A 13,331-nucleotide genomic window follows, 5' to 3' on the forward strand; every position below is an offset into this window, starting at 1 on the left:
GTCTGATTCATTATGATTGTTTTGTCTCATGTCTCTTTATATTCATGTAGCCTGGGGGCCATGTAATCTGATTCATTGTGATTGTTTTGTCTCATGTCTCTTTATATTCATGTAGCCTGGGGGAAATGTAGCTGTTTTTAAATTATCTTGTTTTATAACCTTCTTTGTTGCTCAGTGGTACTTCAGTTGTCCTGACCATGTCCAATTCTTTCACACAGTAATGCTCCAGCATCCACTCAGAGATTATGCATCTCTGAGTTGTTAAGCAAGTCCCTGAGATCGTCACGTTCAACCACATTTATTTGCCTATTTGTCAGATGAAACCTGAGGGGATCACTGTAGTGTGTCATAATGCATCAACAATGGTTCTGAGGTCCTCAACAATGTTATTCTGTGCTGTAGCTGGGATGCAGTGTTCTTTCCTGATTTTATAAATAAAAAGACAGATATTGTTTTAGAGACCTTCGATTAGCTGCTCAGTGTTGATCTCTGTGGCTTGAACATATTCAGCCTCTGGCAGACTCTCTACATCGCTCATGTCATCTTCAATGGGATCAGTCCCTGTCTCAAATTCATCATGAGGGCAATTCTCATCTAAGTTGTCTCTTAAAAGCTCTCTGCGGTTTTGGTAGATGTGTGACCGATAGGCACTGAAACATCTATTTGTTTTCCCACACCCGTTAACTCCACAGGTAATTAGAACATGTGGTTCATGCTGGTGATAGAGGACAATATGTGTGAGTAGTCTGGACACAGAGAAAGTTTGCTCGTTGCAAAGTGGCCAATTGAATAGAGTTGGCATTCTTCAGAAAGATTGTGAACCTTGGAATGATGGGATGGATTCATGGAGATCATTGGTTCTCAGCCACTTGCAGACATCATCAAGGGACCAGTCTTCCACAGCCACACTAATTCAAGTTGACACTAATTCAAGTTGACACTAAAAGCTAAAGTGAAATGTATTAGTGTTGGGGCTAAAACAAAACCTATCCCCTCTTTCCAGACATCCACCTTTCCTCCTAATTTGTATTTATGGTTGTTCCATAACGAAGCAGAGCTTGTCAGGAAAGGTGAAGATATCTGTCTCTTATTTATCTGACACCATATTTCTCCCTGTCATTAGTCTTTCATTTTATTTGTTTTATTGGGATCCCCATGATCTGTTACAAAGCAGCAGCTACTCTTCCTGGGGTCCAACAACTATAAAGTTGTATCCAGGTATATTAGACATCTCTTTACAGGACAATGGGACAGTGGTGGTAGCAGCAGCTACTCTTCCTGGAGTCCAAAAACTATAAAGTTGTATCCAGGTATATTAGACATCTCTTTACAGGACAATGGGACAGTGGTGGTAGCAGCAGCTACTCTTCCTGGAGTCCAACAACTATAAAGTTGTATCCAGGTATATTAGACATCTCTTTACAGGACAATGGGACAGTGATGGTAGCAGAAGATGGACTTCTGGATCAAGTTCTGAGCCACCAAAACATGGGGAAAAGTACTTTGCAAACCAAGCTGATGTGGATCGATTCATTTGTAAGCCCATATCACCGACAGGGGTAATGCCTGAATGTAATATGCGCTGCGTTTTAAGGATACCTTCCATTGTTACCAATGTGAACAAAATCTAGAATGATTTGAACTCATGATATGAAACCTGGCCACTAATTCATATTTAACTGATGCAGCTGTCCCTCCACTTCATCTGTTTGACTCAGTGGTCTGATGGTTGGAGACGGTATGTTGGTATTGTGTATGTTGAATGTAATATTATTGGTTGTCTCATGCAACATCCATTTAGACACTAAACCTTGTACCACTGTGTGTGATCTGCTTCAGGCAACAGCTCAGTATGTTATACCTGTACTGTACTAGATATTATTAGTTATCAACAGCTCAGTATATTATACCTGTACTGTACTAGATATTATTAGTTATTATACCTGTACTGTACTAGATATTATTAGTTGTCAACAGCTCAGTATGTTATGCCTGTACTGTACTATATATTATTAGTTATCAACAGCTCAGTATGTTATACCTGTACTGTACTTGATATTATTAGTTATCAACAGCTCAGTACATTATACCTGTACTGTACTCGATATTATTAGTTATCAACAGCTCAGTACGTTATACCTGTACTGTACTTGATATTATTAGTTATCAACAGCTCAGTACATTATACCTGTACTGTATGGGATGAGAGACCAGAACATCAATCTCATCTCCATGGAGGACATTGATGCCAGATGCAGGGAACCTGCTGAGAGATGGAGGGGATGAGAGGCCAGAACATCAATCTCATCTTCATGGAGGACATTGATGCCAGATGCAGTGAACCTGCTGAGAGATGTATTGTATTGACCTCCTGACTGATGCACTTCCATGGGAAAAAGATATGAGGCCGTCCCATCGTATTGACCTCCTGACTGATGCACCATGGGAAAAAGATATGAGGCCGTCCCATCGTATTGACCTCCTGACTGATGCACCATGGGAAAAAGATATGAGGCCGTCCCATCGTATTGACCTCCTGACTGATGCACTTCTCCACCATGGGAAAAAGATATGAGGCTGTCCCATCGTATTGACCTCCTGACTGATGCACTTCCATGGGGAAAAGATATGAGGCCGTCCCATCGTATTGACCTCCTGACTGATGCACTTCTCCACCATGGGAAAAAGATACGCCAGAGGCAACGTTAGTTCACTTGAAATTGTTCTTCATTTACTTGATGCTGATGGACTCTAGTGATGTTCCTAACATGTCCTGTTGTTTTGTTGTAGTGGACTCTAGTGATGTTCCTAACATGTCCTGTTGTTCTGTTGTAGTGGACTCTAGTGATGTTCCTAACATGTCCTGTTGTTCTGTTGTAGTGGACTCTAGTGATGTTCCTAACATGGTCTGTTGTAGTGGACTCTAGTGATGTTCCTAACATTTGCTGTTGTTTTGTTGTAGTGGACTCTCTGCCACAGAGGTTTTCCCAGCAACAGAAGTTGCAACAGAGGCAGAAAGGGAAATGGCAGAAATTGCAGTCTCTTACAGGTAAGCCATTGTATTAATAATCTAAGCACAGAATTTCAGTATTGATTAGAAATGTTGTCACATCTGTCACTGTTGTTATGTTGTAGGAACAACACTGGAAACCACTAGGGATTGGGGCAGGAATGTCAGTGTTGATATGTTTTAGGAACAACACTAGACACCATTAGGGATTGGGGAAGAAATGTCACCATTGAGAGGTAAATACCTGCTCTGTGCTGGGAGGACCAATATGTTGCAATGCTCCAGCAACATACAATTACAATGTATGTAATTCATTACAAATGACTAACCAAAGATGTTATTTTTCAGCATGCATTATTGTATGTCCTCTCTAATCCATGTTATATTTTCAGATCACAGCAGGAAAGTGGAGATGGAACAGCTGTTTTTCAGCTTGTGCAGATCGAGAAGTACTTCCTCAGTTTTTAACAGTGTAATTGTTAGATCAATGAATATAATTGATCTCCCTGGTCAAAGTATTTAGAACCTTTCTGATGACAGAAAACTAAAGACGATGGAGAGGAAGAACAGCATCCTCCATCGATGGTCCCCCACCAGCAGTCTCTTCCAGACTGCACTCCACAGACCGCAGAGGAACAGATTGATGGTCCCCCACCAGCAGTCTCTTCCAGACTGCACTCCACAGACCGCAGAGTAACAGATTGATGGTCCCCCACCAGCAGTCTCTTCCAGACTGCACTCCACAGACTGCAGAGGAACAGATTGATGGTCCCCCACCAGCAGTCTCCTCCAGACTGCACTCCACAGACTGCAGAGTAACAGATTGATGGTCCCTCACCAGCAGTCTCTTCCAGACTGTACTCCACAGACTGCAGAGGAATAGATTGATGGTCCCCCACCAGTAGTCTCTTCCAGACTGCACTCCACAGACTGCAGAGGAACAGATTGATGGTCCCCCACCAGCAGTCTCTTCCAGACTGCACTCCACAGACTGCAGAGGAACAGATTGATGGTCCCCCACCAGCAGTCTCTTCCAGACTGTACTCCACAGACTGCAAAGGAACAGATTGATGGTCCCCCACCAGCAGTCTCTTCCAGACTGTACTCCACAGACTGCAGAGGAACAGATTGACGGTCCCCCACCAGCAGTCTCTTCCAGACTGCACTACACAGACTGCAGAGGAACAGATTGACGGTCCCCCACCAGCAGTCTCTTCCAGACTGCACTCCACAGACTGCAGAATAACAGATTGATGGTCCCCTACCAGCAGTCTCTTCCAGACTGCACTCCACAGACTGCAGAGTAACAGATTGATGGTCCCCCACCAGCAGTCTCTTCCAGACTGTACTCCACAGACAGCAGAGTAACAGATTGATGGTCCCCCACCAGCAGTCTCCTCCAGACTGTACTCCACAGACTACAGAGGAATAGATTGATGGTCCCCCACCAGCAGTCTCCTCCAGACTGCACTCCACAGACTGCAGAGTAACAGATTGATGGTCCCCCACCAGCAGTCTCTTCCAGACTGCACTCCACAGACTGCAGAGTAACAGATTGATTGTCCCCCACCAGCAGTCTCTTCCAGACTGCACTCCACAGACTGCAGAGGAACAGATTGATGGTCCCCCACCAGCAGTCTCTTCCAGACTGCACTTCACAGACTGCAGAGGAACAGATTGATGGTCCCCCACCAGCAGTCTCTTCCAGACTGTACTCCACAGACTGCAGAGGAACAGATTGATGGTCCCCCACCAGCAGTCTCTTCCAGACTGTACTCCACAGACTGCAGAGGAACAGATTGATGGTCCCCCACCAGCAGTCTCTTCCAGACTGCACTACACAGACTGCAGAGGAACAGATTGATGGTTCCCCACCAGCAGTCTATTCCAGACTGCACTCCACAGACTGCAGAGGAACAGATTGATGGTCCCCCACCAGCAGTCTCTTCCAGACTGCACTCCACAGACTGCAGAGTAACAGATTGATGGTCCCCCACCAGCAGTCTCTTCCAGACTGCACTCCACAGACTGCAGAGTAACAGATTGATGGTCCCCCTCCAGCAGTCTCTTCCAGACTGTACTCCACAGACTGTAGAGTAACAGATTGATGGTCCCCCACCAGCAGTCTCCTCCAGACTGCACTCCACAGACTGCAGAGTAACAGATTGATGGTCCCCCACCAGCAGTCTCTTCCAGACTGCACTCCACAGACTGCAGAGTAACAGATTGATTGTCCCCCACCAGCAGTCTCTTCCAGACTGCACTCCACAGACTGCAGAGGAACAGATTGATGGTCCCCCACCAGCAGTCTCTTCCAGACTGCACTTCACAGACTGCAGAGGAACAGATTGATGGTCCCCCACCAGCAGTCTCTTCCAGACTGTACTCCACAGACTGCAGAGGAACAGATTGATGGTCCCCCACCAGCAGTCTCTTCCAGACTGTACTCCACAGACTGCAGAGGAACAGATTGATGGTCCCCCACCAGCAGTCTCTTCCAGACTGCACTACACAGACTGCAGAGGAACAGATTGATGGTTCCCCACCAGCAGTCTATTCCAGACTGCACTCCACAGACTGCAGAGGAACAGATTGATGGTCCCCCACCAGCAGTCTCTTCCAGACTGCACTCCACAGACTGCAGAGTAACAGATTGATGGTCCCCCACCAGCAGTCTCTTCCAGACTGCACTCCACAGACTGCAGAGTAACAGATTGATGGTCCCCCTCCAGCAGTCTCTTCCAGACTGTACTCCACAGACTGTAGAGTAACAGATTGATGGTCCCCCACCAGCAGTCTCCTCCAGACTGCACTCCACAGACTGCAGAGTAACAGATTGATGGTCCCCCACCAGCAGTCTCTTCCAGACTGCACTCCACAGACTGCAGAGTAACAGATTGAGGACCAATCTGGAGGGAACCTTCGGTCTGCTGTTAGAATAGAGGATCCTCTGTGGCCTGATGACAGAATATGCAGCTTATATATATTTTCATCAATAGGAACAAGTAAACTCATATCAGTTCTATGATACTTCTGGGTGGGCAAACACAATAATAATGTTTATTTGTATCTGTTTCTGAACTTGGTTTCTGTAGCTAATGATCTATTGTTGGACGCAATTGAGCAATTGCATAGCAGCTTTTGTCATTTTTAAATGTTTTTTTTGTTTAGATTGGATTACCTTTAACATATTTTCTGTCTGTATTATCTGTAATCAATAGATGGTCAAGGTATTGATTATCTGTTATCAATAGATGGTCAAGGTATTGCCAACTGCCTGTCCAAAAGGCCACGGTCGGTAGTAGCATTAAAAACATGTGAAGGACTACAACCTGAGGAGACAAGGTTTGTCCTCACAGCTACTACAGGCCCTGGTGTATGAGGATGCAGTGCAGGTGGACAGCACTGTTTGGTCCTGGAGAGCAGGAGGAGTAGAGGATTATGGGAGTTTCACCTCAAGCAAAGGCTCTTTGTGCTCTTTGTGAAAAGAAGCGCTACATTGAGGATGTTGTCTTCACTGCCAAGATGTTCTACTCTCGTGAACAGGAACTGATCGTGGAGGCCTTACAACATTACACAGAGCAAGATGTTCTACTCACATGAACAGGAACTGATTGTGGAGGCCTTACAACATCACACAGAGCAAGATGTTCTACTCACATGAGCAGGAACTGATCGTGGAGGCCTTACAACATTACACAGAGCAAGATGTTCTACTCACATGAACAGGAACTGATTGTGGAGGCCTTACAACATCACATTTAGAGCAAGATAGATGTTGTCTTGGGGCAATAGCTGTCCTTATTGGAAAGCTTGATGAGCTCCAGCAGGCAGAAGGACAATGTGAATCGTTCAGAAAGACTTTTATTGAGGGCAGAAACTATGAAGTGGAGGAGGATGATGACTACAACAATGATGGTGATATTGATGGAGGAATAGATTATTGAGCCTGAGGGTGATGACTACAACAACGATGGTGATATTGATGGAGGAATAGATTAATGAGGCTGAGGGTGATGACGACAACAACGATGGTTATATTGATGGAGGAATAGATTAACGAGGCTGAGGATGATGAATACAACAACGATGGTGATATTGATGGAGGAATAGATTAATGAGGCTGAGGGTGATGACGACAACAACGATGGTGATATTGATGGAGGAATAGATTCATGAGGCTGAAGGTGATGATGACAACAGCGATGGTGATATTGATGGAGCAATAGATTAATGAGGCTGAGGGTGATGACTACAACAACGATGATGATATTGATGGAGGAATAGATGAATGAGGTTGAGGGTGATGACTACAACAATGATGGTGATGTTGATGGAGGAATAGATTAAAGGAGGCTGAGGGTGATGACTACAACAACAATGGTAATATTGATGGAGGAATAGATGAATGAGGTTGAGGGTGATGACGACAACAACGATGGTGATATTGATGGAGGAATAGATGAATGAGGCTGAGGGTGATGACTACAACAACGATGGTGATATTGATGGAGGAATAGATTAATGAGGCTGAGGGTGATGACTACAACAACAATGGTGATATTGATGGAGGAATAGATTAATGAGGTTTGAGGGTGATGACTACAACAACGATGGTGTTATTGATGGAGGAATAGATTAATGAGGCTGAGGGTGATGACTACAACAACGATGGTGATATTGATGGAGGAATAGATTAATGAGGCTGAGGGTGATGACTACAACAACGATGGTGATATTGATGGAGGAACAGATGAATGAGGCTGAGGATGACGACTACAACAACGATGGTGATATTGATGGAGGAATAGATGAATGAGGCTGAGGTTGATCACTACAACAACGATGGTGATATTGATGGAGGAATAAATTAATGAGGCTGAGGGTGTGTTGTTTTTAACATGTCCAATCTGTTTTAATTGATGTCATTGTATTCCTGCCCCTTGTTAATAATGGTATGTTTATTTGCTCTTTTGGGGTTAAAAGAAGCACATTTCTGTTTAATTGTTAGATGTGATACAGGCCATTGTTGCATGTCATTTACTATTTATGTCATGGCGAAGAGAACCTGACTTGAGTCTGATAAACCCCAAGAGTCTAATGGAATAGACAGGTTTGCTTCCTCCAAAGTATTGTCTTCTCATTGACCTGTTAGTTATAAATATATATATACATTTTTTTATTTAAGCTTTATTTAACTAGGCAAGTCAATGTAGATTATTTAGTAAATATTGTAGTTTGAAAATCTAGATCACCATTGTCATCTTTAAATAAAATAATAACTTCTGCACCTGATCCTGCCTGAATCCCTCAACATTTAACAGTCCAGAAATGGGTTTAGTAACTAAGGATTGTATCTTTAAGGGTTCAGTATGTAGCCTACAGAGAAACACATTTAGAGATCAAGCCTTGTAGACTCGTCATTTCAGATACATTTACTTTGCTGGAGACTGGAGACCATGGTGTGGTCGAAGTAGCACATGTAATACATCATTATTCTCAACAAACCACAAAGGGGTTCGAACTACAATTCTGGCGCAATTTCCCAGTCGCCGCCACTGGACGTGATGCAACGTGAAACAGGGAGTTGTAGTTCTTCACAGAAAGAGCAGGTAGAGAAAATAGGTGTAATATACTCCTCAGTAATATACTCCTCAGTAAACCGCTTGATTGTTCTACTAGAGACTTGTAATGATAAGAATAAGAACATATTTGATTGATCAGAAAGTTTATGTCCACATGCCAAACACATCCGGTTTCACTATCTGAACGCCTGAAACATTACATGGGCTGGGTTGAATATAACGTTACTCATCATATAGGCCAGGCTACACATATTCATATACAGCACACATAGGCTGACAAGTTGTTGACATTTAAAGGAAATGTTCCTCTTTCGTGGAGACTACATTCACGGTAAATGCTGCATATGTCAACTTAGTCTAAAATGACCTTTAAATTTCTATCTCCTATGTCTCAGCTGGGATTCTCTCAGAATTTTCTGATTAATCAATTCTTGTTGCTCCATCGTTCTTTCGTTTGAATCACAGCTACGTTTTCGTATATAACGTGGGATTGTTTTAAATAATGTCTGCAACAAATAGGCTAACAACTGACATAGTTACAGAAACCAGAATAGTTGTGGACTACAAATATGGTGCCATTTTTGTAGTTTTCTTCCTAACTCTAACCCTAGCTCAGTTGATCTGCTTTATCAATGGTGCAACATTCAGCCCCTCCAAAATGCCTTACTTCATCTGACACACCCCTCACGCAGATCCACTGACGTCGGAATCACTATTTCAATTTGTCTACAGATTCAATAGTATTTTCATTTCAAAATGCAGTATTCTCATCCATTTTGATGATTCTTTCTTATTAAGAGACATTCACTTAGAGGATATAAGTTGTTCAGACCAATGTGCTGCTCTAACATTTTAACACTGAGCCATGTGACTATACAGTAGCCTACATCTATAGTCTACTGTAAAATCATATGCTGCTTTAGGCTAAATACTATAGTTTTCTGTGTGTTTCAATAGGACAAATGGAAAGAGTTCCTACTGTATTCTAAATTGTGGTGTAGTGTATCTACAATGTGACCTCCCTCAATAATGCACAAGTTACATGTTAACTTCATTCATGAGGAGAGAATGCAGGAGACTAATAAAGCAGGCAGAGGACCATATTGTTGTGCTGAAACATAAAACGGCAACAGCAGCGCAATCAATAGGAGTTGAACAGCGCCTGGTACTGAAAATATAGCTAACTTGTTAGGCAACAGATGAAGAAAACCTACACCAGTCGAGTAATTCATTTCAACAATAATCTTCATTTTAATGTGATTTTTAAAATAACAAGAGGGCTTAATTGGAGTTTATTTTTTCAGTGAAGGCCCATATAAAATAACTTAACTGGCTGAGCTAGGCTATGTGGCTGAACAGCATCTTCCACAAGAAAGCAACATTTTTCTAGGCCTATTCACAATTGGCCAGAAATGTAGCATCCTACATAAAACAATAATTGAAAGAAAAAAAGGCGATGTCTGTATCTGAATGTCTGTATCGGGATAACCTGATCCTGATAGCCTGATCCTGATAACCTGATCCTGATAACCTGCTCCTGATAACCTGGTCCTGATAACCTGATCCCGATAACCTGATCCTGATAACCTGATAACCTGATCCTGATAACCTGATCCTGATAACCTGATCCTGATCCTGATAACTTGGTCCTGATAACCTGGTCCTGATAACCTGATCCTGATAACCTGATCCTGATAACCTGATCTTGATAACCTGATCTTGATAACCTGATCCTGATAACCTGATCCTGATAACCTGATCCTGATAACCTGATCCTGATTGCCTGATCATTTAACGACAGAACAATTGCGGCCTTATCCAGCGAGGGTTACCATTTTCTTAGCAAGGGAGAATAATTATCCACCAGGGGGACTGTGAGAATATCACATTAAAATGAAATGTTATCGTTGGGCTGCTGTAGTCTTCAGATCTGGAGGAGAAGTTGTCTGGTCCCTCTGCCTGTCGTTCTGCAGTGTGCTGAAGAGCAGTAGCCTTCCAGAGTCCATATTGAACAATTCAAGCTTCCTAGTAAAGGCCTCAAGTCAACAACTGTTTTCCCTCTTCCTTGTAACTGCAGATTTAACCTGTTTAAGTTACAGAATGTCGCCAAAAAGCTACATTAGAGAGGAATTCCTACATTTCCAGAATACGAAGGTGGTCAGCTGCTGCCCTCATTTAGCTTTTTCTGACAAAACCCACAACCTGGTCATGCAGCTGACAGAATGGCTCTAGAGCTTTTCCTTTACTCAGCCAGAGCACATTGTTGTGAAGCAGGAGATCATCCTGGATGGCCTCCTCTGATTCTGTCACAAGCTTGCTTTTCCTTTACTCAGCCAGCGCACGTTGTTGTGAAGCAGGAGATCATCCTGGATGGCCTCCTCTGATCCTGTCACAAGCTTGCTTTTCCTTTACTCAGCCAGCGCACGCTGTTGTGAAGCAGGAGATCATCCTGGATGGCCTCCTCTGATCCTGTCACAAGCTTGTTTTTCCTTTACTCAGCCAGCGCACGTTGTTGTGAAGCAGGAGATCATCCTGGATGGCCTCCTCTGATCCTGTCACAAGCTTGCTTTTCCTTTACTCAGCCAGCGCACGTTGTTGTGAAGCAGGAGATCATCCTGGATGGCCTCCTCTGATTCTGTTACAAGCTTGCTTTTCCTTTACTCAGCCCAGCGTGCGTTGTTGTGAAGCAGGAGATCATCCTTGATGGCCTCCTCTGATTCTGCCACTAGCTTGCTTTTCCTTTACTCAGCCAGCGCACGTTGTTGTGAAGCAGGAGATCATCCTGGATGGCCTCCTCTGATTCTGTCACAAGCTTGCTTTTCCTTTACTCAGCCAGCGCACATTGTTGTGAAGCAGGAGATCATCCTGGATCATCCTGATAAATTTGAAAGTACCATGCTTAGATTCATAATGCCGTCTGAGATTGAATTCTTTGCAAGCAGTGAACTTTTCATTGCAAACAAGACACACTGGCTTGGTGAAAGATAGTAAGATGAATGCATATCTCTTTCCGTTCTTCCCTGAAACTTTGGTTTTCATTATCCACCTTTCTTTTGCTCTTGCTATCAAGCTAATCTTGTTCTCTTGCTATCAAGCTAATTGTTCTGAACGAATGTTGACGTTAAAAAAAGTAGTGCAGACTACAGTAGGCTACGTAGACCTGTTTACCCCATTAATAAAGTAGTGTAGACTACAGTAGGCTACGTAGACCTGTTTTACCCCGTTAATAAAGTAGTGTAGACTACAGTAGGCTACATAGACCTGTTTTTCCTCACCAATCAATGCACAGAGATACAAACAAAAAAATATTTTTTGAAGAGAGTTATTGGTGATTTTATTAACTTAATCAGATCTAAATTATTTTATTGTCACTGAATGTATTATGTACTAATCAAATGTGTTAAAATGTTGTTCCATTTGTAGTGTAGCCTATTAATTAATTCAGCCTATTCATTAATTCAGCCTAGTAATTAATTCACCCTGTTCATTAATTCAGCCTATTCATTGATTCAGCATATTCATTGATTCAGCCTATTCATTAAATCAGCCTATTCATTAATTCAGCATATTCATTATTTCAGCCTATTCATTAATTCACCCTGTTCATTAATTCAGCCTGTTAATTAATTCAGCCTATTCATTAATTCAGCCTGTTCATTAATTCAGCCTTTTAATTAATTCAGCCTATTCATTAATTCAGCCTGTTCATTAATTCAGCCTATTCATTAATTCAGCCTGTTCATTAATTCAGCCTGTTCATTAATTCAGCCTATTAATTAATTCAGCCGATTCATTAATTCAGCCTATTCATTCATTCAGCCTATTCATTCATTCAGCCTATTTATTCATTCAGCCTATTAATTGTGATAATATTACATACTAATTATGTTAACTCAGAAAAAAATTGTCCCTAAGCCAAACCTAGTTTTCTACCTGTTTTATAGTATGCCTTTACTGGCCAAAGGTTAAACTGCTGTTATGTTTATGATATACTATGGTGTCGAGTCACTAGACTTTGACCAGATATTATTGCATCCAAAGATCAGCTGTACCTAGAACATAGATACAGAGCCACTTGTCATCAGGAAGGTGCTCTCTCAGCACAACGGAAAATATCTCAATGACTTGAGATGTTCTGGTTGTGAATTCAGGCTACAAGGTAAGAATCTTTCCAGTGATTATTGTAAAGTGGGTAGAGAAATTAAATGTATGGTGTTATTTTAGTATAGTGAATGAAAGTAAAACACTCAGATCTAACAGTCCATTTCACCTGGGACAGCTACGTGACAGTTCAATCTTACAAAATGGCGCTAACTGGGCGTAGGCAATTCAAATTCAAAAACATATTGTTCATATATCGTATTATACGATTCAAATATTATGATTATTTTACAAGTTGTAAAAATGTGAATGTATCATAGTTCTAAATCATCTTTCAGAATATCAGAACATTCGTTTTTTTTTTCTAAATTACAATGAGCTCCTGCTTCCTGTGTAGTTTGGTATGAAACCACTGAACATACTTTTCTTAACATTGTTATTATGAACTGAATTCAGTAATAGCATAATAATATCATACCTGTTGAACAAAGCAACACACTAGAATGAGAGAAATTATTAAAAGAGAAAGTGAGACATTATTATTATCATTATTATTAATAGTATTAATATTATTATTATTAATACTATTATTATTATTATTCATATTCATATTATTATTAGTTCTACTAAATGGA

The sequence above is a fragment of the Salvelinus alpinus genome, chromosome 5 (genome assembly GCF_045679555.1).
Source record: "Salvelinus alpinus chromosome 5, SLU_Salpinus.1, whole genome shotgun sequence".
Classification (NCBI taxonomy): domain Eukaryota; kingdom Metazoa; phylum Chordata; class Actinopteri; order Salmoniformes; family Salmonidae; genus Salvelinus; species Salvelinus alpinus.